Genomic DNA, 8159 nt, shown 5'->3' on the forward strand with positions numbered 1-8159 from the left:
ATATTATTTTAATCAATTTTATTTTAAGAATTGCATTTAAAACATCATAAATTAGACTTTAAAATGGAAGATGTAACTAAATTTTAGATTATATATAGATATAAATTACAATACACCAGGTTCTTAAAAATATAATATTTTTTATTATTTAATATGTAAAATTACATTTATCCAACCTGTGTAATAAATGAGGTTTTTAAAGATATATTGTTTTATTATTTACTATGTAAAATAACATTTTTTCAACCCGTGTAATACACGGGGTAATAATCTAGCAATAATATAACCAAAATGGTTGAGCACACACGATTTGTTCCGATAAAAAGAATCAATCTTTACTTTTTTTAATGACCCATAAAAAATTGATTATCTGGGTAAATCTAATGGCAAAAGATCATCCATGTCTGTGAATACAGACAATGCTAGTGACTCGGTCCGCCATCATTCTAGAGGAAATTCACTGCCCAAATATCTGCTCTGATAAAACCCCTAACTCAACCCAGAGTATTTTTGCTCTAGACAAAACTCGAACCTATAACCTTCACTTTTGGAAGATCACAAAACTGCCATTTGCACATTAAGAATTAAACTTTACCTAAATGTGAATTCCATTTAGATGCAACTTTTTCGCCCCTCTCTTACTTGCATCTATGTAATTATGTTATATGTTAGGTCATATATTTCGGTCTTTCTTTATAAATTCATCTAAATCTACCCTCTCATACTTATATGTATGTAATTATGTTAGGTTATATATTTTGGTCTTTCTTTATTAATTCATCTAAATCTACCCTCTCTTACTTACATCTATGTAATTATGTTAGGTTATAGCTTGAAGATATCCGTGTTTTGTGTGTTTAATGAAGTGCAATTTTCAATATATATATATATATATATATATATATATATATATATATATATATATATATAGGGTAAGGTTCATGCGAGAACCACATTTATTGTGAGAACCAATGTGAACACAACCTAAAATAGCGAAAAAAACCCTAAAAAAACCTAACCTCCACCCCCCCCCCCCTCCAAAAAAAAAACCCTAAACCCCCAAAAAAACCTAAAAAAATCTAAAAAAAATAAAAAAAAAATCTAAATTTTTTTTAATATTTTTTATGTTAAAATCGCTACTTTTAGTAGCAAAAAAAAAAAATTTAATTTTTTTTCTTTTTGCTACTAAAAGTAGCGATTTTCTTATAAAAAATATTAAAAAAAAATGTGTGTTTTTTAGCTATTTTTAGGCATTTTTGGTTGTGTTCACATTGGTTCTCGCGGTTCTCGCAATAAAAGGTGGTTCCTAACGGATCTTTGTCCTATATATATATATATATATTTCGATCTTTCTTTATTAATTCATCTAAATCTAAATATAATGTTTTTGGGTGTCTTTCTTTATTAATTCATCTAAATCTAAATATAACTAGAATTTATACCCGCCGCGCGTTGCGGCGGCGAGCGACGTAAGTAACTCAATTATTCGATTGCAATCTGGTTTATTATACAAAGTCTCTGACCCATGCACTTGTTGTAGATTCTATAGGTGGTGAAAAGCCCAAGCATTGATGCTGGTAGATGTGGACTTGGTCAAAGAATTGCACATTGTAGCATGTTTAAAATTGAAAATTAACACATACTGTTTCAAGAGTTCTCTTTACAAAATCCAATAATGCTATGTAATATCCATAAAAATTTAGAGTCCAACCTGTATTTTTATTAATACTAATATACTATGCTTTCTAATTCGCCTTCTAAAATAATTATTGCTCCTCCCTTGTCAATGCTTCTTCTTCAACTTCACAATCTCTTCCTGAGTTCGTTTTTCTTTGAAACCATCTCCCCATCATCATCTCTGCAAAATTAAACAACTTATTTAAACTTGACTGTTCAAGTAAATGGGCCAAACGGAAAACTGTTAGCCCGATAAATGACCCTCATTTGACTCATTACCCAACCCGCAAAACATCCATTTTTCCAAGTCCGTGCGATAAAGAAAATGCGAGTTTCTCAAGCGATGAAGAAGATGCAAGTTTCAAATGAAAAAAAAAGTGTAATCATACCTTTGATTCCATTTCCGCTTCCTAGTGACTTTCCTTTGAATCTCAAAATCATCAAACACTCTGCTTTTTTTCAACATTATTGTTATATAATGAATGTTGTTTAAATGATTAACACACCATAACAATCAGCAAAAGCAATTATCACTCACTCGCCACTAAGAACACGTTCTAAAGCAATATCACTCACACGCCACTAAGAGCTCTAAAGCATCATCATCTCTAAACAATTTTTGCAATTCATTTTCTTGACCGCATCATCAAATTTTAAATAAAAAGAAAAGTAATTAACAAAAAGTGTGCGAATTTTACGGGTAGAATCACTGCATCATGCGATGCGTGCCTAGCCTCTGATGTGACCAAGGTGTCCAATCTGCTCATAGATTAAAAAAGCATTGTGAGTTTCATAGTTAGGTTAAAATCAAGAATAAATACTGTTTAGTTGAATTATATGCAAAAAAGATGAAGTTTTACTCTTGGCATGTTGTCAGACATTAAAAATCTTAGGCTTTGGTAAGATTTAGTTTTCTGTTAGTCTACTATTTCCATATTATATTAGTTTTCCACTTTGTGTTTTGAGACAAATAAACAATAGAACTATCAGAATGAAAATTTAATGATCTGAGTTAATTCAATCTAAAATCTTATAAATAATGGGAAACCAATAGAATGGTCGCCTTCCATTTCAGATTGTATACTTTAAACGAAAAAATATATATACCAAGTGATACTGGCTAAAAGAATGTTAATCGGCATGAATTTTTAGCAACAAAGGAACTAAGCTTGAGTATTTGAGGTTGTTTATCAAATCAGTTGCAACGGAAGTTCAGTGACCAACTCATATTCTTTATTGTAATTTAACAAACACACAATATAATTTTTTTTAAAAGACAAAATTAGGACCAACCATACCTTAATTTATCTTCCGCTATCCAAATCATCGTCATCGGCATTCCAATAAAAAAACAATCTATACTTCATCCATCTTCATAAGATGAGTAATAATCTAATTTGCACAAACAATTTGTATGTAAATAAAATATATGAGCACATTTTAAAGGAGTCAACAAAACAATCAGATTCATAAATTAGAACTCTAAAAATCATACCGGCAAAGAACGACGACAAGAGGCATCCAGTTTTGCACAAACAATCTATATAAAAAGAAAATTACATATGAGAAGAAACAATCGAATTAATCATAAAAATAAAGACGATTGCGGAGCCGTAGCCAATGTCGGTGGAAGTCTTTGCATTGGAGAATGGAATGTATTTAGCCAATAGACACACACATGAATAGAAATATCAAGAAAGAGTTGTGCAAGCTACTGTCGCTAATATAATAAAGACAGAATTGAAATACGAAACACATAATGATTACATGTACTTAATATTTGTTACAATGGAAGGGAAAAAAGGTTAATTAAGAAAGTCTTATGAATTGATGCCAGTTCCCAAAGATTTGAAAAGATCAAAACTCTTTAAACACTTGATTAATTAGTTAACAATCCATACTTCTAAGGATATACTGATTCAATGTATCACATTTTGTACTCCTCATATACATAAAACAATCTTTTAAAGCTTAGAGTAAAACCCCAAATGCAAATTTATCAAGACAAATTGTCGAGCAGTTGGTGTGCATTAAGAAGAACCCAAAAGAGAGGCAAACTTTAAGCACATATCATATAATAAAGAACAAACCATAGATTACGATACTGAAACTAAGGTGTAGAAAACCGTCGCTAACCTAAACAAACAAAATCGTAGAAGAAGCAGCATCCAAAACCACCGCAGGCTACCAACAGAGCACATCGCTCGATCCCCTTTACTTACGTCTTTTCCCTAACAGGCATATGCATATGTAAATTTTTTAGCTGCAAATACATTCATATCTCGAGCAATACTTGAACACGATCCAAACAGAATTCATTATAATCAGATTGGTTGAACAGTTGACCAAAATCAAACCAAATATCTAGAACTTTGAAAGAAATAATGAATGATTTACCTGCTCAAACTCTTGGATTTCGGCATCTTTGTAGAACCCTAGTTGTAATGTGTACAAACCATAGGTGTAAGGTGGAGGATGTAGTTTACGGTGGTTTGTGGTAGTTTGCGGTGATGAGAGACATCCATCTTTCTCTCTTTATTTGTTTCGTTTCTTGAGAAGATAGCAAGGAAGATGTGTTTTTAGTCAGTAAAGATTGCTTTCCAAAACCTCAGTACAACCCATGATTGCATTATTTACAACTTATATTGCATCATATAATCTTTTTTTTTTTTTTGAAACACACCCAAAGCTAAGGGTACAATCACCCTTAGCCTAAAGAGGTTACTTATTTATAGTGTATAATGTTTTTGGATCCCACTATAAGGCGTCGGCAAACACTCTTGTTACCCCCATTGGGTATTGCATGTGCTTGGAAATGGATTTGGCTATGGAATGACATGATTTAAATTATTCTATACACATAAAAAATAAATCAAAACAAGTATTATGTGATGTGGTTCATGTCATATTGGATCAAAGTCAAAACGCGTTTTAAAAAGCACATATAAATGTTTGACACATTTGTGGTCTTAGTGGTACCACACATAAAGCAACTTGTGGCCCATTATTGAAAATTTGTGGTCCTTCTTCGCATTAGGAAAAAGTAAATAAGGTGGGAACTTCTCAGGGAAAAAAAGAGAGGAATATGTCCGATTCAGTCTCATCGAAATACACATTGTAACCTGTTTGAAGTTTTATGCTTATTACTAGGTACTTAATAAGACGTATATAACATTTGCACATCTATCTTTCCATCAAAGAACGAGTTTCGTATACCAATTAAGTGAAAGATTCATGATTCGATTTGTGTAATAGGGATGACCAACTTAAGATAACTTTATGTTATAGACTAATACTATTGCAAAATATTGGATTTGTCCCGCATCGGTTGTATGGGCAACTGACGTGGGTTTCATATACCAAATGGGTTCTCTCACCCACCAGACTAGTCTTTTGGGTTGAGTTCTCTCGTTTGGTATGTAACATTGGTATCCGAGCCAGAACTCGTAGTGGTGGAACACGGAGTGGTGGCTACGGAGAGAGCAAGCCGTGACCAACGAGAACGTTGGCCCTTAAGGAGGGTCGATTGTTATGGACTAATACCATTGCAAGGTATGCGACTTGTCACACATCGGTTATATGGGCAACTGGCGTGGGATTTATATACCAAATGGGCTTTCTCACCACCAGACTAGTCTTTTGGGTTAAGTTCTCTTATTTGGTATATAACACTTTATAATATTACGTCAACATTAAGCATGATCATTTCCGGCCCACCACTCAATGGCATAATATAATTGTCTCTACCGGGCCACATTAATGATTCAAACGAGTATATTAAATAATTAGACGTGAAATGAATCATTTTTCTTCATCGTGAGTCAGTCGTTCGATAGGATAGAACAAAATAGTCATGGTTCACAAGGGTCAAAAGTCGTTTATTATATATGATCTAATAACTTAAATTGATTTATTATATTTGTAAATTTGAGATATAAGAACTTATCAAACTTTCATATATAAATAATGAAGTGGAAAAGAGAAATTGCATCTTTCACACACACAAATTACTTTCATATTTTTTAAGTTTATTTTTTGGTGTGTTGTGTTTATTATTGGTTATTTTTGTTTTAATGAGTTTTAAAATCTTTATTACTTTTTTTATCGTTAAGTATCGTATTATAACGTATCATGGCGTATCGTATCACACTTTTAATTTAATAGTTGAACCCTCCAGAAGAAATCGCCGGCTGATACTTAAAAATACATATAACGAGTTATCGTTTTTAGAATCAGACGAAGGTTACAAACACTCAGAAAATCACCAAAATGATATTGAAATTTGTGAGCCCTCAAATTATTTTGGGAAACATGAAAGAAGACCACCTCACGAAACGAGGTTTCATAATCATGGGAAACGAAGAAATTTGATCGTATCATGTTTTTAATTTAATATCGTATTATAGCGTATCGTTGAACCTTCCAGAAGAAATCGCACGCTGATACATAAAAATACATGTAACGAGTTATCGTCTTCAGAATCAGACGAAGATTACAAACACTCAGAGAATCATCAAAATGATATTGAAATTTGTAAGCATTCAAATTATTTTGGGAAACAAGAAACAAGACCACCTCACGAAACGAGGTTTCATAATCATGGGAAACGAAGAAATTTGATCATATCACATTTTTAATTTAATATCGTATTATAGCGTATCGTTGAACCTTCCAGAAGAAATCGCAGGCTGATACATTAAAATACATATAACGAGTTATCGTCTTCAGAATCAGACGAAGGTTAAAACACTTAGAAAATCACCAAAAATGATATTGAAATTTGTGAGCCTTCAAACTATTTTGGGAAACATGAAAGAAGACCACCTCACGAAACGAGGTTTCATAATCATGGGAAACGAAGAAATTTGATCTTGGAAGAGATCGAAGATTTGGGTACAACTTCAAGTCATGAAGATCACTCTGTAGGAGTTAATCATGACGACTGTAATAAAACGGAACATAATCCTAGATTGTCTAGAGAAGCACTTTTATCATGTATCATATGTTGGACGGAATATAGTTCAACTAGTGTAGCTGCAAATTCAGATCAAAAGCGTGCTGAGTTGGACAATGGTTTCTCAACGAAATGAATTGTAAAAAGGAAAAGAGACACAACTCGTGTAGCTGCAAAAACAGAATCACAGCCCTTTTCCTTCAATTTCCAGAACAGCCACCACCAAGACCAGTGTGTTACCAGTGCGGTTGCCGTGAGCCTGAGGAACTTTTAGTAAGTTGTCACAGTTGTCAAATTAGTTGCATGCATTCATATTGTTTGGATCCACCACAAATTCCATGGGTTTGTGTCCAATGCAAGGATCTTCAATTTCATGTACTTGATCATCTCAAATTTAGGGAAAATGGGGTTGAAAAATGATAACCCAACAGTGGAGGATCTCATTCTATAACTCTAATCATCATTCTTTTCAGTAGAGTTTGAACAAGTGGCCAAAACATTAACAAAACGTGAAGATCATGATTTAAGGTGTTTTAGGTTTTAATTTTGTTGAAGAAAGTCAAATTTCTTGTTTAGCTTTATGTCATTCAAATTTATCAATCACATTCTTGTAGGTTTAACTTAATATCGTATTATAGCGTATTGTGGCATATCGTATCACATCTTTAACTTAATATCGTATTATAGTGTATCGTGGCGTATCGTATCACATCTTTAATAATTTTTTATCGTTAAGTATCGTATTATAGCGTATCGTGTCGTGTCGTATCACATTTTTAACTTAATATCGTATTATAGCGTATCGTGGTGTATTGTATCACATCTTTATTATTTTTATATCATTAAGTATCGTATTATAGCGTATCGTGGCGTGTCGTATCACATTTTTAACTTAATATCATATTATAACGTATCGTGGCATTCGTATCACATCTTGATTATTTTTTTATCGTTAAGTATCGTATTATAGCGTATCGTGTCGTATCGTAACGTAATTTTGTTTTATTTTTTCATGTTGATGTATTCACGACTTGTGATATTATACATTGTACGTAACCAAGCAAACAAATCTAAACAGTTAAAATAAACAATCACAAATACAAATAAACTAAACCTGCAAATTTAATTAGATAATAAGTTTGTACATATACAGGACATCGTTCAAAATACATAAACTGTCAAAATACAAGAAAAGTACAACGATCCTAAACATATGGATCCTGACCCTCCTGACTGGTGCCTGAGGGCCCTGCCCCCTGAGTGCCTGAGGGCCCCGCCCCATGATCTGCATCCGTTACGGACCTACGCGCGTTACAGATGACTTCGACTAAAAATAAAAACATTATATATCAATTTCTACTTACAAGTATAACATTTAAAAAAACTAAGATATAAAACATTTTTTATACTTTATAAAACAGAAAAGAAAAAAAACATGAAATGTTGAATTAATACGATGAGTATAGGCCCATACGCATCGTATCGATTCATCTGATTAAGAAAAAACTTGAAATTCTGAAGCAATACG

The 8159-nt window shown here is 32.5% G+C and overlaps 1 long non-coding RNA gene across 2 annotated transcripts; it reads right to left on the minus strand.

The window, feature by feature from the left end:
- Positions 1 to 1589: 1589 nt before the first annotated feature.
- On the minus strand, positions 1590 to 4593 carry LOC110898999. 2 transcript variants are annotated; one of them, XR_002569840.2, is made up of 6 exons: positions 4075 to 4593; positions 3814 to 3908; positions 3173 to 3217; positions 2976 to 3069; positions 2067 to 2436; positions 1590 to 1858 (listed from the first exon to the last, which is right to left on the minus strand). It is a non-coding gene; the product is annotated as an uncharacterized LOC110898999 (long non-coding RNA). The 2 variants fall into 2 exon arrangements; XR_002569841.2 differs by having other exon boundaries at positions 3814 to 3969; positions 4075 to 4494.
- Positions 4594 to 8159: the final 3566 nt, after the last annotated feature.

Source organism: Helianthus annuus, chromosome 13 (genome assembly GCF_002127325.2).
Source record: "Helianthus annuus cultivar XRQ/B chromosome 13, HanXRQr2.0-SUNRISE, whole genome shotgun sequence".
NCBI classification, from domain to species: domain Eukaryota; kingdom Viridiplantae; phylum Streptophyta; class Magnoliopsida; order Asterales; family Asteraceae; genus Helianthus; species Helianthus annuus.